We start from the raw sequence: 22443 nt of genomic DNA, 5'->3' as shown, positions 1-22443 counted from the left end.
AAACCACTTCATTTCTCCAAAACAACACAAATGAGTCCAGAAATAAATTAATTAAGCGACTCCCTGTTCATTTTACTAATGCATCAATTAATTATTTGCTTCGAAACAAAACATTGGCCAATTATGTCTGAACACTTTTGAGTTAAGTTACTATTTTGGGATTTAATGGCGAGGGGAAAGAATCCGTTTGAACGTCTGCTGGTTTTGCAGCGTGCGGTTCAGTAGCGCCTGGAATAATTGTAACATTATTCACTGCGGCGCAAGTTGAAAAGAAATTCACGACCAATAAACATGACCAAAGTCACATACACTATTTAAATCAAATTCAGTCACATTTTAACATTTATTCAAATAATTTGGAATATCCCAGCCACACAAGAACAGGAAGATGTTAAGCAGCGAAGGCATGCGTTATATGAACGGTGAGGAGGTTGCGTGTGCTTGTGAAGGAAGGAACAGATGCAGAGGCGGTGAGATTAAGACAAATGCAAAAAAAAAGTGTGTGTGTGTGTGTGTGGGGGGGGGGGGGGTTGGTTTGGTCACAATATGAAAACACATTCAGTATAAGCCTCTCAAAATAAGCAAGGAGAGATGAAGGGATGATCCCACACCAGCGCTCAGAAGAAGCTAATCACAAAGCAACAGATTGGAGATTTCAGATGCAATTTGAAGGGGAGACTGACAAAATGGGTGACGTGGCTCATCCACAGGGTGGGCAAAAAAAAAAAACTTTAGTGGTCGCATTCCATTGTGAGCAACTTTTTCTTCCAATTTTCACAACTACTTTATTTTAATCCTGATTTTTGGGAATTTTAGTTTGGCAAAATTATTGTGATATTACGACTATTTTTTAAGATTGGCTGTAGATTTTTTTTTAAAGAATGACTATTTGAGTCCTGGTTATCTTGAATAATGTGTTGGTTGACCTCCCCTCCCGCTCCTTACAATTCTTTTTCTACAATTCAATTACAATTCTAATTTATTGTCACTTATTTTCTCATGCCATAAATTATTTTCCAGTAAAAATCTGTCACGATCTGGTTGCTGACCAACGGGTGGCGCTGTTGGCTGCGCAGGCACCTGCACAGGTGTTGGTCGTTCCAATCCGTGACAGACTGTCACATTCTGGTTGGCGACCAACGGATAGCGCTGACAGCCCCGCCCTCAGTTGCACAGGTGTTGGTCGTCCTCATCAGTGGCAGTTAAAAGGACTCCCGGCACGACCATTCCGTGTCGGGTCATTGTACTGTGAACGTGTTTGCTTCCCCCTGTCAGGTTTGTTTCATGGTTTTCTTTGATACGTCGTACTTTTCTCTTCCAATGACTTTGATGTTTTAGATTTTGTTCCTGCTGACTTCATTTTAATACAATTTGTCAAATACAATCCTGCCTGCTTATTTGGGATCCACAACCATCACCACCTCGCAAACCGTGACAAAATGCGTCTTTTGCATTTTTTCCCGTAATTTGTAATTTTGCAATTGACTTCAACTCAAATTACGACTTTGTCTCGTGTAATTGAGTTGTCATTCCATTTTCCGTTCCAATTGATAATACTGTACAATTTACGGTAGTATAACCAAAGGTCTCCATGTGATTATTCCACTGTGTTGTTTCTTTTAACTCTTGCAACAATTAATGGGAAGGAAGTCAAAACAATGTGGGTCATGTGGCAGCTTTGATGGGATGAAGACAAATCAGCATTATACTCCAAAGCGGGTCAATCTTAATCTGGGAAATGGCATGTATCCTTCAACATTTCCATTCATCCGCGAATAATCCCCTCACCGCATGACAACCGAGCGACCATGTCGCTAATGCACGTGTTTGTGCCAGACAATGATGTCGCACTTGTCATCTGCGACGGCGCCATCCACATACAAAACGTCGACTCTGCCAACATCCAATGGCATGCAGGCTAACAATTTGTATCGATAGGGTGTTGTCGTGGTGCCTTAACCAATGGATATCTGAACACAAATTATGTAACATGTCGACAGAAAACACAATACTCGTGCATATTGTCTTTATCACCTGCAAAGAACAGTGAATACTACCGCTCTACTGAGAAGTATATCTTAAATTCTGGAGGGCACGACCAGGTCAGTTAACGCGCAAATTCCACACTTCCTGTTGCTTTTGCGGGTGAGGCAACTCGAGACTCTTTTCTTGTGATTCAGTGAAACTGTCTTTACCTGGGGGGAAATAAAAGTGTGTGACTAAATATAAATTTCTGACTTCTGGGTTTCCAGCATATTGATTGATTGATTGATTGATTGATTGATTGATTCATTCATTCTGGCATGATCTGGTTGGTGACCAACGGGTGGCACTGTCGGCCCCGCCTGCACCTTGCACAGGTGCTGGTCATCCCGATCAGTGGCAGACTGCCACGTTCGGATTGGCGACCAACGGGTAGTGCTGTCAGCCCTGCCTGCAGCCTTGCAGGTGCTGGTCGTTGCAATCAGTGGCAGTCAAAAGCACTCCCGGCACGACCATTCGGCGTTGGGTCATTTATTTATTTATTCATTCATTTTTTTGTTTATTTATTCCTTCACACCTTTATTTATTTGTCTATTCATTTATTTATTCATTAGTTTATTTACCTATTTATTGATTGATTGATTTTGTTTATTTAAATTTCTCATTTCTTGGCAAAACAAATGTAAGAGCTTTTATCACCCAGTGCCATGTTGTCCTTCTATCATCGGTCAGTTGAAACAGGTCTCGGGCATATGTTTTATTTTTGCATTCAATGCACAACGACAGACTCGGCGCAGCACATGGAAATGGATCAAAGTCGGGAGAAAGCGCGAGCGAGCAAAGAAACTGGGGTCAATACGCTTATTGCCTTAAACGAGTCCAATGAAGCCTAAGAGGATAATCCCCGGTGGAAATCCATCATCATGGTGGCTGGCCGGCATGTTTCCCAAATGATGTCATTTTCTCCTCTCCAATGTGTGTGTGTACGTGTATATGCGAACCGCACAAAGGGACCATAAATCACAAAGTACGGCTCGTACTGGAAGACAGACTTAAAAAAAAGTGGCTATTGTGTTGGCAATGGCAGTTTTTACTGACCTGCATGCAGCCTCGTGTTTTTGAGGATACAGACGCTCCCCAACTTATGAACGAGATACGTTCCGAACAGTCATTTGTAAGGTGAATTCATTCATGAGTTGCTTCCGTGCTATGTTTTGGATGGAATGTGTGTTTAAGACTTGTTTAAGTATGTTTAAAGGACAACTGATGCCTCCGGACAAGTTGTGTCCATAATTTGTAAAATCACTTCAAATGACTTCTATCGATATCGATAGTCCCGGTTATATCGATACTATTTCTATGCACGCACGGAGAAAATTACATGCAAACAGGGTCGGATATATCGATAGTCCCGGTTATATCGATATTTTTTCGGACTCCCTTGAATATCGATATAACGAGACTTTACTGTAGTTTTGAGACACTTTAACTAATTTTATTGGTGTTTTGCATTTGAATAAAAACTGTGTGTTTTGTGTATTTTAGATGCTATAAAACGGTTTTCTGATGTCAGTTAGGAAACAAAAAAATGGTGTTGGTTGTCCTTTAAGGCTTGTATAAGTAACCTGTATTGGTTTATACTGAAAAATAAACATCTCATAAAATATATGCTCGATAAATATATATACATGTCCCACTGGAGAAAATACAAAAATGTTAGTATGTATTGTTTTCGTAACTCGAATGACCGTAAGTAGGGGAATGTCTGTACACTCAACAAGATGACAAAAAAAGTTGGAATGTTAAATTATGGGGTGGGGGGGGGGTCATTGCAGCCATCCATCTATCCATTTGCAATATGACAGCCAGTATAATGTTACTCCCTTTTTCGTATTATGATACGATCTCGGTATCTTGATTCAATTCTAGTCTTTATAAAACTGTCGCCGTTTTGTGAAATTACATACTGTATTGCCATATTGTGATATGACCCAACACAATTTTGGCTGTCGTACATTTATCAAATAATCACCATATCTTGATAGAATTAGAAAAACATTACCATGTACAGATATCAATGATATCTCAAATTATCGCAGTGCAATGACCATATTGTAAAGATATTGCTGCATTGGGAAAAAAAAATGTCAAACGATTGCCACGGTAAATTATTTCAGTATCCTAATACAAGTTGAAAAACAATTGCCATGTTTAGATTCTGAAAAAATATCACTGGTATCGCGATATTATTATGCCGTGACACACTACCATGTCTGTTTGTCAAAAATGCTTCATCCGTATGCATTTGTGTTGTCACGAGGCTACCACTCACCACAATTGCATTTAGCGCAAAGATAAATTGTATTGATTATGTAATATTAAGCAGATTCTTTACTTACAGACAGTGTAGGTGTTCAATTAGCTGACATGTTTCGGCGACTACTTCCGCCTTCGTCAGAGTCAGAGTCAGAGTATTGATTACGATCTGTTTTCATTTTTCCTTGAAAAGTAGTGTTGCTTTGAGATACAAGTGACCTGACTTACAAAGTTTTCGAGATACGGTAAACTCACTTCACAATAAAATGTCCTTCTGTAAATATTGAACAATTCTTCAATAAACAAAGAGCCTTGGAAACTGTTTAATAACACTTTAGAAGTCAATCGCATCGTTGTTGCTTCTTCAGCCCTTTTGTTAAAAAAATTGTTAATAAATTGATAATACATGACTGCAGTTTTGACTCAATAGCAAAAAAAAAAAAAAAAAAAAAAAAAAAAAAAAAAAAACATGGGCGGAACAAGCACTTTTAATGAAAATTTAAACTGCGGTATGAAATAAACTTGGGATATGATATTTTAATCATAGCAATTCAATTAACGTCGCTCTTGTTGGACTTTTATCAACTACAAAGCTTTGTAAAAAATAAAACATTTCATTAATCCGTGAGGGGAGTGGGTAAGGGGGGGGGGGTTCCTTTTTTATGATTACTTTTAATTGTCAAATTGACAAAAAAGCTTGCTGACAAGATTCAGCGGTGGAACAGACGGACGGCGTTTGAGTCACGAGCGCGTAGTTTAGCAAACGTGCTAATCTGCGAAAAAGGCGGGCGTCCGTGAAATGTGACTCGGGCCGCTGCTCAAAGCCGCGCGGCCGTCAAATGCAGGGATCATCTGTCACGTGTCTCGTGTTGTGTTAAAACTCAGCCGACTGTGCTGCACACATTTCATTCATGACAATAGCATTGTTAGCACCCGCCCTCCATCGTTTGCCTGTTTTTTCAGCCGAAACGCAAAAGCTAACCTGCGTGAATGCAAGCATCCAGGTAACGTCACGGCTCCATAGTCCGTGTCAATCCGTCAGAAATCGCAAGTAACCCGGGGCCAAGGTGATGTGGAGCTAAAGCGATGTACTTACGTAATGCAACAAAGAAAATCAACGAACTAAGTTACCAAGCCACAAGGTTGTCTTTTGGTGGTCTTAAATTAACTCATTCACTGCCAGACGTGGAAAAATGTGTCCATGCCAGTGCCAGGGTTTTTGTCATTGTCACTCGAACTCCAGGACCCACAGAATATTGAGTTTTAGGACTACATAAACATTCAATGCAGCGTAAGAAACTTTATACTCTCTACTTACATCAGAAAAAAATGTTAATTCCTAAATTATATGGATCTGTGTAAGCTTTCAGTCGTACAGGAGTGGTCCATCGATGAGAAGGTTTCTTCAGCCGTCATCTGTACAAAAGTGAAGGTTTCGGACGCGCGGGACCCCCCCAACCTGAGAGTAGGGACCTATCATAGCTGTGTCCGGCGCCACCAGGTCTGGACATTAGGGATATATAAATGGGGCCGATACGACCAGTCAGACTTTAGTTCGCTGACGAAGCCTCTTGGATAGGAGGCGAAACGTCCGAAACCTTCACTTTTGTACAGATGACGGCTGAAGAAACCTTCTCATCGATAAATTATATGGAATTATATGAGCTTGAAATCAGGGCAGCTATCCAACATAAAATGCAATACATACATATTGGTTTATATAGCGCTTTAACAACAGCTGAAGCTGTAACAAAGCATTAGCATGGAAAAAAAGGTAAATGCTGCCCCCTTCGTGGAATGGAAAAAAAAACATTGCCAGAGGCCTGGCCAGCGCTTTATCGGCATCCTGTGCAAGGAAAACAAAAACCCGAATTAATTCGCGAATGGCACTCTACGGCATATTTTCAATTTCCGAATACATTTGGGAATGGCAGTGAATGAGTTAATTTTTATTCCAGAATTCGAAACGGAAAGCCTTGAACAGTCCCACAATGGGAAAATTAGCAATTTACAGCAGCAAAATTCAGAGGGGTGGGGAGGTCAAAGATAAAACAAATTATATGACACAAAACACGATTGGACAAATACATAAACAAAACAGGAAGACGGAAAGGGACTTAGGAGCTGCTGTAGAGGCAGCTGCGCACGGGGTGGGGTGGGGGTTCGCTATGAACGAACAATAGTATGAGCTTTTATTTGATACTTCATGTAGAAAGACAAAAGGGAAATCAATTAAAAATTGACATCAATTGATTGCCCAAAATAAAATCAGTATTTGCAAACTGTGTCATCACGGTTATCGACGGTCCATTGACATTTGAATGTTGCTGTTTTTTCATTTTTGAGGGACTTTTCGGCCCCTTCAACACGGGTTTGGACGACTGAGCAGTCACACAAAATTGGCTCTCACAATTTTATTGATCCACAACAAGACTGTGATTATTTTAAGCGCCCTAATCTCTTTCCCCGGCGCTGTGGAATGAGAATTGATTGGTCAGAGAGGGCAGTGGGGGTTGGCGGGGTAAGATGGAGAGCAAGCATTTGCATTCCAGCCACTGTACGATTTCCACAACTCAACGCCTCCATCACATCACTCGCAGAAGCAATGATTTAGAAAGCGGTGGCCAAACGTGTTCAATCAAAGCTTGTAGATTTTCTTCCTGCCCATTGTCATTTTTCTTACTGTCCTGCCGAGGGAGAGCATCCAAAGTCAATTGATTACAGCGTTAATTGAGCCATCCAGTCGACAATTAGCTAAAAACATCAACGGAAAGCTCAAAGCGACGCGGATCCCGGGACGCATTTTAGGATAGAAGAAGCAATTTTACTGTCTGTCCACGTTTTCGACCATCAAAGTCTCTTTTTGGAAGAATTTCCTCGGTATGGGTCGCCAGACAGAAGTAGCCAATTGCGTGCATCTTTTGTCATGTGACAAAGAGAAAACTTTAAAAAAAATGAAAATAAAGTCATGCTACTGTGGCCATGAATTTGCAATTTACAACTTTCCAGTTTTCGGTTTTTGATATTTCTTTTTTCTTTCTTCAGCCGTCATCTGTACTTCCTTGAAGGTGCTGGACGTTTCGCTTCTCATTCAAGAGGCTTCGTCAGCTAACTAATTTTTTTTGCTGGTAGCTCTGGCCATATATATATATATATATATATATATATATATATATATACAGTCTCGTTATATCGATATCGGTTATATCGATAGTACTGCTTATTACGATACTATTTCTATGAACGCAAGGAGAAAATTTACATGCCGCAGGATCGGATATATCGATAGTCCGGTTATATCGATATTTTTTCCGACTCCCGAGAATATCGATATAACGAGACTTTACTGTATATATGTGTGTGTGTGTATATATATATATATATATATATATATATATATATATATATATATATATATATATATATATATATATACACATATATACAGTAAAGTCTCGTTATATCGATATTCAAGGGAGTCCGAAAAAATATCGATATAACCGGGACTATCGATATATCCGACCCTGTTTGCATGTAATTTTCTCCGTGCGTGCATAGAAATAGTATCGATATAACCGGGACTATCGATATAACGAGACTTTACTGTACATGCGGCTTCGTCAGCTAACTAATTTTTTTGCTGGTAGCTCTGGCCCTATATATATATATATATATATATATATATATATATATATATATATATATATATATATATATATATATATATATATATATATAATATATTGCTATTTTATAAAAATACCACAAATTGATATGTTGCAATTAAACATGATTAAATTGCCAATTTTACAATAAATAAACCATTGTAGTTTGTAATACAACACTTGTGTAATACACTCACTAGTTGAAATATGACAAGAAATGTTTACGAGAATCGATGAGTCAAATGAGACAAGATGAGCCGTTATTTGGCTCACAGTGGAGACATTTACATTTCACAGCAGTACAAACAAAATACAGAAGCTGCTGTAAAGACAGCCATTCCCGCGGCGCCATCTTGAAGTCAAAAACAAAAAACAAAACAAGTTTGGAGTTCAAAAAAGTCAATCATTCCAAAATATTGTTTTGCGGCAACAATTGTTTCAATTTTTTGCAGTTTTTTGTCATTTCACCCCTAAAAATATTTTGTAATTAATTTTCGCAGAAATAATATTTCACGAGAAAAGTTCTTATTTAACGTGATGATGTTGGGAGACTAAAAATTTAGCCCCAGTCAATAGTTCCAATTTTGTTATTTGAGCGACGGGTGAGCATAACAGAATAGCGACAATATCTTAAGAAGCTGGTGAAAATGTAATCGCATCGGCGAGCAGTCCCGCCGCTCATTTCCATCCATCCGAGCGCTGCGTTGAAGAGATACCACAGAGCGCAAAGCAAGTGTATCCAATCAAAACGCCGCCGCCACCAAAGTCGTCGCTTCTATTCGGTACTCCCTCTCTCTCACCGTGGCTGTCGCTAATAAAAGTATTCCGTCCACTTTATCGGTCCGGCCGCCCGGAAAACGTAGCGGCTCCAATTGAACGGAATTAGGGAAGGGTCAGGCGGGACGACCGCCTCCAAATGGATCAAGCGCTTTACACGGACCCGACCTTGACCTAATGCGACTGTCATCAAGTTAGGTCACCGCTCCAGTTTAGATTTTTTTCACACATTTTGACAATTTTACGCTTGAAAATGCATCGAGTGCAGCAACTGAGCTCGCGAAAATTTATCTGGAGCCACAGCCAGAATATTGCATTTTAGGACTACATACACATTCAATACAGCATTAGAACCCTTACAGTCTCTTCTTTCATCAGAAAAAAGAGCTAATACTTCAGTCATATGGGTCTGGAGTTGTACAAGCTTGAAATAGGGGTGGCTGTCCAAAATACAATGCAATACATACATTTTGGTTGATGTACAGTGATACCTTGGTTTACGAACCTCTTGGCTTACGAACTTTTCGGTTTACGAATGTTACATTACTGTCAATTTTACCTTGGCATATGATCCTTTTTCGTAAACGGAGCTGCCTCAATGAGTGATGTGTCATTCGCGATCAAGCCCGTTCTTCTAACAACAAAATGGCGGCCAACTGTTTTTGTCCTCTATTCCTGGCCCCCAGTCTTCGGCAGCGTGTAGACTGCAAGGTTAAAATATCCCATCAATCAGGCTCCACAAACAACCCACACAAGCCATCTGTACACTTCATGCAAAAAGCTATCTACCCAAAACAGAACACAATTTATGAGGAACTCGATACAATTATCACAGAGAAAGCACCTACAAGGGATCATTCCTCAAGATGGTGAAAGAAGCTTACTCATCATGTGTTTAATGCTGATGAAACCAGCCACTCCATTCCATCAAGCCATCAACGACCATCACAAAGGTAAATAAAACGACTTTATTATACAGTACAGTTTATTTCTTTAATTATAATACCTTAGCACATTTATTATACATAAAATAAGTTATATTTCGTGTAGTTTTAAGGTTTAGAAACTTAGAAAGTAGAAAAGTATGTTTTATGGGTACCTGGGAACGGATTATTCTCATTTTAATGGTTTCCTATGGGAAATTAATTTTTGGGATACACACTTTTCACCTGACACACTCTGTCTGGGAACCAATTAAGTTCATAAGACATGGTATCACTGTATTTCCAATTCACGAATACATTTTTTACATTACATACATTTTTACGAAACATATTTACAGTATACATCTCAGTCTTCTGACATTTTTACTATGCTTCGAATATCTTGGTTTTTTTTATCCATTCCCCCTTTCAAATTGCTGCTGGGGACTGCAAATTTCCCCATTGTGTGACGATTAAAGGTTTTCAGATTTTTGAATGGTAGTGAATGATCTAATCTAATCTAATCTAATCTAATCTAATCTAATCTAATCTAATCTAATAATCTCATATAATCTAATCGATTTAAAATATGCTTTTGGAGATTTGCAACGCCCCATACCCGCCTTTCATCCCTTCCCAACTTGATAGGCGGGAAAGCACATTACCCGGCCAACTACAGTGAGACCTCAATTTACGAACTTAATTGGTTCCCAGACAGAGTGTGTAAGTGTGTATCTCAAAAAAAAATTCCCATAGGAAACCATTAAAATGGGAAAAATCCGTTCCCGGGTTTCCATAAAATATACTTTTCAACTAAATAAGCCTTAAAACTACACACAGCATACCTTATTCTATGTATAATAAATGTGCTATTGTATTGTAATGAAAGAAATACACTGCATTGTATCATAGTCACTTTATTTAAATTTGTGATGGTCATTTATGGCTTGATGGAATGGCGTTGGAGGTCAAAGGTCAAAGGGAATTGCTGTTTGGAAAGAGGTGCAGTACACGAGGACTATAATTAAAGAAATAAACTGTGCTGTAAAATAAAGTTTTATTTACCTTTTTGATGGTCATTGATGGCTTATGGAAGGAGAGTCACCTTCCATAGGGACTATTGGTAACTTAACCTCTGGTGCTGTTCGGTCGTGTGCTTCCGCCGAAGATCACTCCGCCAGCCGTGGTGAGTGTGTATTATGAAAATAGTGCTTATTATAAGGTTTAATTTTCATAAATTTGACGTTTGTAAGACAAAAAGTTTGTAAGTTGAGGTGTTTGTAAGTTGAGGTCTCACTGTATTTGTAAACAAGCGATTAAAAAAAATCAGTTTTCCAACCGGCGTGGTTTTGAAACGGAGGCTGATTAACTCGGCGAGGCAACTATTGTGCCCCCCCCCCACCTCGCCCTCCATTTGCATTCCGCCGTTAACCGAGCTCTTTGTCGACGCCGATCAATACGCCATTTGCGTGCTAATGAAATACAGCGATAATCCAAACGAAGGAGGAAGAATCATTCCCTTCACCCACTTGACACGCGTTAGGGCTGCGCTCGTACCCCCCACCTCCCCTTTTCTCATTATGTTTCGGCAACATTATTAGCATATTCAATTAAACGTGACGTCCCTTCGCAGCGTTTTGGGGGGGGGAAATCCGATCGAAAAATTCCCAAGCTAACGCTCCAATGCGGAAGGTTGCTAATGGCGTGGCAACTTTGTAACGTTTGATGACAGAATGTTACTTTTTTGGTGGAGGGGGGACAAAACAAGGGACAATTAGTGCTGAAAGCGCTTTTTTTATGTATCCATCGATCCATCTTCTGCAGCTTATCAGGGGTCAGGACACAGGGGCAGCAGCTTCAGTAAGGAAGCCCAAACTTCCCTCTCCCCAGCCACTTCTTCCAGCTCGTACTAGCGGATCCCGAGGTGTTCCCGGGTCAGCTGGGACATATAGTTTCTGCAGCGTGTCCTGGGTTGTCCTCTGCCAGTGGGGCATGCCCAGAACACCTTAGCAGGGAGGCGTCCAGGAGGTATCCTAATCAGATGTTCCAGCCAGTACATCTGCGGCTCGACTCTGAGCGAGCTTTTGACCATCTTTTTTGATGTATTTATTTTAGTTCCTCTTCACTAGAGTGTGTTTCTCTCCATGTCCAATTTCTCCCATTTTTTTTTGTATGTTCTTTGGAAAACTTTCTTTCAACTCAGTCACGCCACCTTCAAGTTTCTCGTGTTCCTCCCGAGTGGCTTTTTTTTGTTGGAAATCTCTCAACTGCCTTTTGTCTCCCCTCCAAGCGACCTTGCGTTCTGCTGAACATTCTTTTCTTTTTCCCCTCACCGCATTACATAATAGCAATGGCGAAAAATGTTCGTATTTAGATTTTGTGAGGAGGAAAGGTCAAAAGAAACCCAAAATTCTCCCAATTTCTATGACTTTTATTTAACCCCTCCACACCACCCTCGAACAGTATGGCCGTTGCCATTTTTTTCCCCACTGTAGCTCAAAGCCAACCACACGTTGACCGCAGGCGGATACTTGTCAGAAACAAAAACAGCACCGTATGCCACGGAGCGTGAAGGTAACACAGCGGGACGGTCGCAAAGACGGACGGGCACGCGTGTGGCCCCAAAAGCTTCCTGGCAACTCTTCATTTGCCGACAAGGCGTGGAAGTAGGTTCGCGATGGGGCATCGAAGGAGCAGATGCTCCGGTCGAGGGTTGCCGTCCAAATATAACTCTGAAATCGCATCCCCGTGAGGATTTATTAAAGGGGAGCGCTGCCTAAAAGTCTTTCTTGAGAACTGAAATGCAAACATTCCGATGAAGAATATTTCGAAAACTTTATTTGGGCCAGAATCAACGCCCGAGGTATATTTGTATTTTTTTAGGTTGTTTTCCAGACATTGACATTATTCTGTGGCATATTGTGTCATGCATGCAGCAAAGAAAAAGCAGTGTTTATCCTTTGATGCAAGACAAACTAGATTCAAGATCTAATTTAAATTGCTACTCTGACGAAGGCGGAAGTAGACACTGAAACATGTAAGGTATTTGAACACCGACAATACACTGTCTGTAGGATAAGAATCTGTTTTAAATGAGATATCAAATAGACAGGATGAACTTAATACAACTAGATTCAAGATTGTTCGTGTACAGACGCTCCCTAATTTACGGACATTCCAGTTATGAATAACGGTACATACGAACATTTTACCGGTACAGTATGTCGAAAAATTTTTGGACAGAGATGCTGTAAATTAGATTTTTTTATTGCGCGCCTTTTTCCGGCCGAGCTCGCTTGCGATTGGCTGCGTAGAGTATGTGGGCGGGGAAAAAAATCCTCTTCCCAGTGGACGTTCCAGGATGACGCAATGCATAACAAAAAGTAATGGCTGCCGGCACGTAATTCAGTAATTCCGTGCCAGTAATGGCTAACTGGAGACCCAAGGATATATGCCGTGGTACTACAGTCGGTGTGAATTTATTTTACGACTGTCAAGGTCGTCTGTGTTTTATATTTCCCCATTCAGTGTTTGACTTAAACATACGTTCCATACAAAATAGAGGACTGAAGCAACTCACGAACAAATTCACCTTACGAACGACCACTCGGAACGTATCGTTTGTAAGGTGGGGAGCGTCCGTATACATGGCGAAGTGTTGACCTAAGATGGTGCCTCCGAGAGGAGACTGGTCGCTGGAGTGATTTCAAAATGCTAACAGCAGCACACCAGCTACTATGGCGGTGGCCACTAGTCGACCACTCCAGAATATGAGCGCAGTAGCGCTGTCAAAGAAACTTGATATTTTTGAAAACTTTGCATCCGCTTATAATTTATGCGTCCGCTCATGAAGTGTCGCGATTACGCCATTTCATTACTTCGTCCCGTTCCACGAGCGTAGCAACGCTTAATCCGGGGTGAAATTGCACTTTGATGGTGCGCTGCCTTACGCCGGCTGTAGCTCAGCACCGCGTCGCCATTTAATTCATCGTAAAATAAAACCCCCGAGCATTTGTCAGGGAAATTAGATTAAAGCCTTGGTTGTCTTTAATGTCCCTGAGTCATCATCACGGCGCGCAAGCAAAGGCAATTATGTCTCAAACGATGCTAATTGGTCATTTGTCAAACACTGCGGGTGAGGCTGGGAAGGAGTGGACGTTCGGGCTTGATAATACGCCCTTGTTTTTAATGATTGTTACGTGCAATGTCATTACAAAAAAGGCGGAAAAAACATGAGGATGCATTTTTATTCTTTGATTTTTACATTATGCACAGCTTTCACTTATTGTGCAGTAATTTATTTGTCATGTTGCATATGTTGGCGCATTTTTATGAAATAGAATTTTGAGAATTTTGAGGAGCTTGGAACGAATTAGAATGTTGACATGAAAAACGCGTCTCGACTCACATTTTCAAGTTAAGATATTTCTTCCAGAACATGTTCATTTCCTAAGTAGACGCATTACTGGACCTAAAAATCAAATTCTAACTCACACCCTAACACTCACATGAACTCATTCGCTGCCATAACTGAATTTATTCGCGTTTTGTTTGCGCTGGTCAGACCTCTGGCAATGTTCTTTCACTTGCACAAGGGAGCAGCATTTGCCTTTTGTCCATTTAGCGCTTTGTTACAGCTTCAGCTGTTGTTAAAGCGCTAAATCAATGTATGTATTGTATTTTGTACATCCGCCCCTATTTCAAGCTCAGATAGCTTCAGACCCATATAACTTAAGAATTAACTCGTTTATTCTGATGAAAAAAGAAAGTCTAAAGTCTCTTACGCTGAATTGAATGTTTATGCATTTAAAATTGCTTTTTCTGCGTAGCTCTCTCTCTTGTTTCTATTTATAATTGTATTTTTTTATTGGATTCTACTTGTGATTGTATTTTATTTATTATAGTACCTATGCTTGTCTGTGACTGTAAAGTGTCCTTGAGAGCTTTGAAAGGCGCTTAAAATGTAATGTACTATTATTCTGTGGGCCCTGCAATTTGAGTGAAAATTACTAAAACACGGCAGTGGACACATTTTTGCACATGTCTGGCAGTGAATGAGTTAACACAAAACTAAAGTAGCCCCAAACCTTAGCAAAAAATAAATAAATCAAAGAAAAAATCTAATCAAAGGACCAGAAAAGTAAATAGTCCAACTGAAACACTAGTTTCTATACAATCCAATCCATATTGATTTACAGTAAAGTCTCGTTATATCGATATCGGATATATCAATAGTCCCGGTTATATCGATACTATTTCTATGCACGCGCGGAGAAAATTACATGCAAACAGGGTCGGATATATCGATAGTCCCGGTTATATCGATATTTTTTCGGACTCCCTTGAATATCGATATAACGAGACTTTACTGTATATAGCGTCTAAAGCCGGAAACCCCAATCTGGATCCCATGATACCATGAAATGGTCATGGTCATTGTCAAATGAGAGCTACGGATTTGTAGATGCACAGCTACCAAACGTAGCCAAAGCAACTTCATACATTTTCCACTTCCTGTCTTTTTCTGTCACAAATTCAATTTATCACGTAACCGAAGATACGGCTCCACGTGTGGCCGGCCGGACCGAGACATTGGGAGTGCTAATAGAATGTCCATCATTCTGGTTTTCTCCGATGCTAATCTGTGGTTTTATCGCAGGGCTCTGACACTCCGGTGCGGATATAGCCCCCCCCCTGAGCACCTCTTTTTAAGGTTCTTCAGCAGACGGTGCACTTTTTTGAATACACAGCGCTGTAAAAGCTAAGCGAGAGGTATCGCCGACGTAGCGATTAGCGTGATTTACGGCTAATCCGGTGCAGTGTGACAGGTTTAGCCTCTGATTATGCTGCTAATCTATTCCCGCCGCGAGCAGACCAAGAGCTTTGGCGCTTGTTTGTGTCCTTGTCCACTATTGCGCTATTGATCACTCGCTTGTGATGCCTTAAAGGCCCCCCACTAACGAGAATGAATGATTCAATGTCATTATTTTCACCCCTTCCACAATATCTTTTCAATCTTTTTGGATTCAGCGCCTGTGTCTTATTGACAGTAACGCGCTGAGATAGCAAATGATATTATAAAGACTACAGTCAACTGTGTCATCTATCTAATTAGTTCCCTGATTCTTCAGAGTCCAAATGGCTTTTTGTATAGTTATTTTATTTACATTTTGTCTAATAGAAGTTTCTACATGTTGAGTTTATAGTGATTAAAATTGTGTCTTTAGTGTTGTGTCATATTATTTATTTTGTTTGATGTTGTTTTGACTTCAAGATGGCGCCGGAAAAGTGGCTGCCTTTACAGCAGCTCCTATATTTTGTTCTCCTATTTCTTCTTTTTCCTTTCCACTTCTTTTCATCACTTTGCTGCGGTAAATTGTGAATTTCTCCACTATGAGACAAATAAAGGTTAATCTAATCTAATCTAATCTAACCAATGGACAGATTGAGTAAAAAGCTAACAACAATTTGAACAGCAAGATTTTAATTGAACAAACCCACCTCACATCCTGAACCACTAATACTAAATATAATTCTAAATGTAACGCTAAAATCGCTTTAATCTGTAATTATCGTCCACATTTTTAATCCTTAATTTACACCTTTCATGGGTCAAAAGTCTTTCCGCAAAATTGGAGTTTATACACCAGACACCCTGGAGTCATGCTTTCCCTCGGCCTCATCATCATCAAGCCATTGTGATACAATTACAGGTTCAAATTTTCAGGTTTTCAGTCAAGAAATGTAAGAAAGTGAAATTAATTGTTTCTATGTGAAACATAAACCCGGATTGTCAACGTGTCATCAAAAAGTGCAAAAACGTTGCCATTAAGTCCGTTCGACACTTCTTGAGCCTGTCGATACGTTCAATTAGTCCTGATTAAGGCCTAGCGATTTCAATCGGGGCCAAGGATGTCGTTGATTGCTTCATTTGTCTCGCCCGCAACCTCATCTTCATTGCCATGGCGATGTTGGAGGGTGACTGGGCAAAGACAATTTGACAGACCTCATCAGTGGGGGGGTCTTTCATCTGAATTTTTTTTTTGGATGCTACTTTATCTAACCACTTTAATAAGGTTGGTGTTTTTAGTTAACTGTACTCTGTTTCTCACTGTGCAGTCTCATATTGGACACTTTTCACCATCACCTGGCTGCTTTTTGCAACATGTTTTTACATTTTTTGACAGGCGGCTGTCTGACTGATGATCATGCGGTACAGTTCAGGTCGCATTTAAAGGCTGGCTCAAAAAAAATAATATGTTACAATGTTTTAAAGGCAAATGCGATTCTTGTAAATAATGGCTCGCACTTTTCTAATTGAAGTACAGAGTAGGTGCTTTTACCACCTCTACATTTCACACATCTAATAACTTGTTTTCACAATGTAATCATTTGCTAGTGTGTTTATTTTCCTCTATGCCCATGTCCTAATTAGCCGCTTGCTCATGGATTAATTCAAACTACTAGCTAAAATGGAAAATTGCCAATCATGGCGTGCAATAAAGGTTCTTTTGTGTTTTTAAAGAGCCTCGTGTCAAAACAGCTATACAGAGTAATGAGCCGAGTTTAATTGCAATTGAGAGATATGTTAGATTTGCACACAACAATTGGGGGGGGGGGAGGAGGCAAGTAGTTAGAAGTCATCTCTTGATTAAAATGTTGTGTGTGGAGCTGGGGGTGTGGCAGGGTGTGGGGGGGTGTTAGAAGAAACGTCAAACTCGTTTCTATCCATGTTTGTGGAACAAAGATAAAAATAGAAAGTCACCAACACAAAACTTCAAACAACAGTGTCGGTTAGCTAACGTTAGCTCACTCACACAATGGACAGAGAAAACTAAATGAAACACACGACACAAAGCAAGCTAAGTGAGGAGTATTCACTAACTAACTTTACAGAGAACAATTTTGTGAAATATTATGTTTGATAAAGCCAGAATCAGGCACGGAAGACATTTTGGGGTGAGTACGCCAAAGACGTTTACGAGCTAAAGTTAGCTAATTACGGGATCAAGTTAATGATGTCAGCTCATGTTGAGATGTTCATTTGAAGAAAACGAGATGATTAGTAGCCCACAAACTCTTTTTTCATTTTATTTGCAAATGTTTATAACCTTAGCTAGGTTAGCATTTCAAAGCTGGTTACAAACCCCAAGAATAACTTGGAATGACACAATAATTTGGTTGAAAACTAAAATAATTGGATTGAATGGCTTGTGTTAGCTTTGTGAGCTAATTAACCAAATGGCGATGTAGATGTGCAAGTTACAAAGTCACGTGCAAAAAAAATCTTACAACATTCGACAGCTGGAGAACTAATAACGGATTGAGGAGCTCACTGATTGGCTCAGTCTCGATTACCTTGCGTAAGCTCCGTTGGTCCTTGTTTTCCGCATGTCTCCATGGACAAATACCACAAATCCAAAGAGGATTGACCACATTAATCTAGCCGTGAGCTACGCTCAAGAAATTAGCTTAGTTGGACTGTCAGCTGTTGCAAGTGTGTTCCAGTCACGTAGGTCCCCCGGAGTAAGTCAGGAGTCAAACATTCCCATCAATCAATTGACCAACCAACCAATCGATCAATCAATCATTTAAGAGTGGGATGACCCCTACAATTAGACATTGTGTGTCTTGTCACTTTTCCAAAAATATCGAAAACTTGAAGCAATGACAATCGCAAAGCAAAAAATGACTTTGAAAAGGGCTTTCAACACATTAGTCGTGTCCTTATAAATCCCAACAAACATGGCAAAAAAGCTTTGACAAAACGAACTTTTACAGAGTGCAAAAAGATGCTGACAATTTGCGTTCAAGTTCAGGCCTGGATTTTCTACTCCAACAAAACGGCTGCCCAACGGGAAGGCAACGGTCATTACTTGAAGTAGTCATGCACGTCGGGAAAGTTCCCCTTTTAGAATAAAAGCAACACTAGATGCTTTCACGCACTAACAAAATCTATTTGTATGCAAATATACGCATTCGGGTTTGCACATGCTCGGCTCTTGAGGAAATTGGAAAGGAATATATTCCACTTACCTGATTTCCAGACTTTCTGTTGCCCCTTTTCACGGAATTCAGCGTGTTATTGATGTTGCATTTCCCTACAAAAAAAATACATAAATATGTTAATATTGTTGTATAATATAATAATGTTGAAATGGTATAAATGTTGCGCAAAATGTGGTGTAACTACGCAGAGAGCCAGGTTAAACCCGATTTTGTTAGTTCCACAGACGCGTACAGGCGGACCGATCGACCGACAATAGAGAGGGCTCCGCCACTGTGGGAGTGATCATAGCAAACTTTAACCAAAGCTACTCGCTAAATATGTTGACAGAAAAGTATGTCAGAGCGGTGCAAGACATGGACCATGACTATAAGACAGCTGTGAGGTGTGCTGTCGGTGTGACTGAGGAATTCAAGGTGGAGGTGGAATTCAAGGTGGAGGACTCCACCAGGGGTCAGCTCTGAGCCCCTTCTTGTTTGCTATGGTGATGGACAGGCTGACAGATGATGTTAGACAAGAATCTCCTTGGACCATGATGTTTGCAGATGACATTGTGATCTGTAGCAAGAACAGGGAACAGGTGGCGGAGAAACTAGAGATGTGGAGATATGCCCTGGAAAGAAATGAAGATCAGTCGCAGCAAGACGGAATATATGTGTGTGAATGAGAGGGATCCAAGTGCAAGACTGATGCTACAGGGAGAAGAGATAAAGAAGGTGGAGGATTTTAAGTACTTGGGGTCAACTGTCCAGAGCAATGGAGTGTGGAAAAGAGGTGAAGAAGCGTGTCCAGGCATCCTGGAGCGGCTGGAGAAAAATGTCAGGTGTGATGTGTGATAGAAGGGTTTCAGCTAGGATGAAAGGAAAAGTGTATAAAACCGTGGTCAGACCAGCCATGATGTTTGGACTGGAGACAGTGCCACTGAAGAAAAGACAGGAAGCAGAGCTGGAGGTAGCAGAGCTGAAGATGTTGAAGTTTTCTTTGGGAGTGACCAGGTTGGATAGGAGCAGGAATTAGTACATTAGAGGGACAACTCATATTCGTCAGAGAGGCCAGACTGAGATGGTTTGGACATGTCCAGAGGAGAGAGAGTGACTATATCGGGAGAAGTACGCTGAGCCTTGAACTGCCAGGCAGGAGACCGAGAGGAAGACCGAAGAGGAGGTTTATGGATGTTGTCAAAGAGGACATTAAGATAGATTAAGATCCTCTTCTCTCTGGCGTGAGAGAAGAGGATGCACAAAACCGGGATAGATGGAGGACATTGATTTGCTGTGGCAACCCCCGAAGGGAAAAGCCGAAAGGAAAAGAAGAAGACTGGCTAAACACGTTGTTGATATCATTGCTTCATCCAATTTTATTTGGGTGCTCAGCCCATTGCGGGTTAATGTTGCATCTGCTCTACATCAGCCACGGCACCCCCATATCCCACACACACATAGCACGCGGATACACACAAAGAAAAACACGATCAATCTCCACTGGGCACAACAGGCCTGGTTTGTTGCTATCCTCAATTGGACTTTCCTGGCCAGCTCACGTTCCGTCAATGAGAAAATGTCCCTGATCTTTGAAATGACTTTTAAATGTGATAAAAGTCTTCCTCGAGGGGTTGTAATTAACCTCGTTTCTTGACCTTGAGCATGACAAACTTCCAAACAAGCACGAATTGCAGCATTTGTTGTGAAAGGATTTAGCAACGATGTTCCTGTTAGGCGAACAATAGAACGCACAAGAAAAAATGTCTTGACAACCGCAACTCAGACATTTGAGGAGCGAATTCCATAATAAAGCGTCTTGGAAAGTTGGCATAAAAAAAATTGGACATGCAATCCCACTATCATAGTGGGATCAATGAAAAGGTCTGCACACGCCATGCCTGAAATAGAAGCCATTTTAGTAAATTCTGAGCGCATCCTTCGGATTTCATCAAAATGGACTCCAATCAGGAACAGACGATGAAACACTGATGTGAACGGCTGCGAGTTTGATGACATTCCGAGGATTTGCAATAAAACGATCGACGAGGGCTCACGTCATTACATTTATTAAAAACGAGGAGTTGTCAAGGTTAGCTTGCCAAAGGTTTGGACAAAGTCACCGCTGACACAAGTGGAAGGTACAACCCACCAGGGTCTCGTTCAATCAAGTTGGCTGTGAGGAGTCGTGATTAAAGTGCAAAAACCTGAGCGGAATGAAACATACTCATCAAGTAAGGGGTTGAAAAGGTTCCGTTCAAGATCACACAGCTAGACTTATTTTAGAAAGGTCGACGCAGACTAAATCAATGTGATTTTCAAGGCTGCGTACAAGAGCACCAGACACATTTCTCCTTGACACAAATAAGATACTCTAATGAAGTCATACCTTTTTTTCCAACCTCTCACAACTTTTTAACCATCTTAATCTACAACTATGTATGTATTTGCTTTCACCGCTCCCCTTGAGTTTATTTGAAAACTCAGCTGCCATAGCTGGTGATCCTTGGAAAAAGAAGATTTTGCGGCTGGTTGTCTATCATGACTGGATCTAGTTGGTTTACTGTCACACTAAACAGAAACTTATTGTAAATTAAATATATTATTATTATAAAACAGAGAATTAGACCATGCAAATTCAAATAGGCCAAACAACCAAGAAAGACCCTGCTTGTCTAATGCTAATGCTAATTAGCATCTACAAGCTTCAATTGTTTAAGCGGCAATGTGAAACAATTAACTAGTGCCGTACTGATGAGATCAGAGGGTAATTGAGAGGTTAGTAGTAACCCCACTTTCTAGGCAGGACACATAACACCTCAAAATTGGGAAAAATTAGATGACGATGAAAACACAAAATAGCATCACAAAGAAAGTTCCACAAGATGACATTTGGTAGGTGCGTCTAGCTAGCATGAACAGATTAACTTTGAGTCCCAGGGACAGAATGCAACCTTGTTTACAAGACAGATGGTCAATGCTGTATTTAATTTCAAAGAAGGAATCAAAGGACAACCGACACCATTTTTTGTTTCCTAACTGACAGCAGAAAAACTTTTTATAGCATCTAAAATACCCAAAACATGCAGGCTGATATTTTTAGTCAAATGCAAAACACCAATAAAAATGAGTTAAAGTGTCCCAAAACTACTTCAAAACCTTGGAGATGGCGAGTTTCAGAAGGTCCCGCCCCCTTGTTCGTGATGTCACATCAGGACGTCCTGCCTTGCCCTAGAATCAAAACAATGGCTTCAGATTCGAAGAAGATGCTTTATTGTTACTCACCCAGTTATGAATATGATTCAAATAGTTCTGAAGAGGAAAGCATACATGTTTGCAATCGAGTAAAGAAGTCCTTCCATATCAATTCGAGCCGTCAGCACTCCAATGTAGCGTCCCAGAAAATGCACAAGATGGCGCCCAAGCTCCGTTGTAAATGGGCTGATTTGTCTGCTGGGAATTTGTGTCAACTAGTATCAAATAGTACTCTTGGTGCAACACACAATGATTGACAATCACGTTATTTATGTGTTTTCCTTCTAATTTCGCCATCAACATGGATCAACATGAAGTTTTCAGACCAAAAAAAGTACCCAAAATGCATTGTGTGTCGCTTTCTCGGTCAGGGGCGTTCCTGACGTGACGTCATGTCAGGAATCATCACCAACTCAAAAAAAAAGACTTCCTGAATATTCAGCTCGAGTCTTCAAATGTAAAATACAGCTATATGCGGTGGAAATACGCTCCGTAGAAGTCATTTGAAGTGATTTGACAAATTATGGACACAACTTGTC

Source organism: Hippocampus bargibanti, linkage group LG10, assembly GCF_051943395.1.
Source record: "Hippocampus bargibanti isolate YZ-2025 linkage group LG10, ASM5194339v1, whole genome shotgun sequence".
NCBI lineage: Eukaryota > Metazoa > Chordata > Actinopteri > Syngnathiformes > Syngnathidae > Hippocampus > Hippocampus bargibanti.
Note: the sequence above shows the minus strand (reverse complement) of the source record.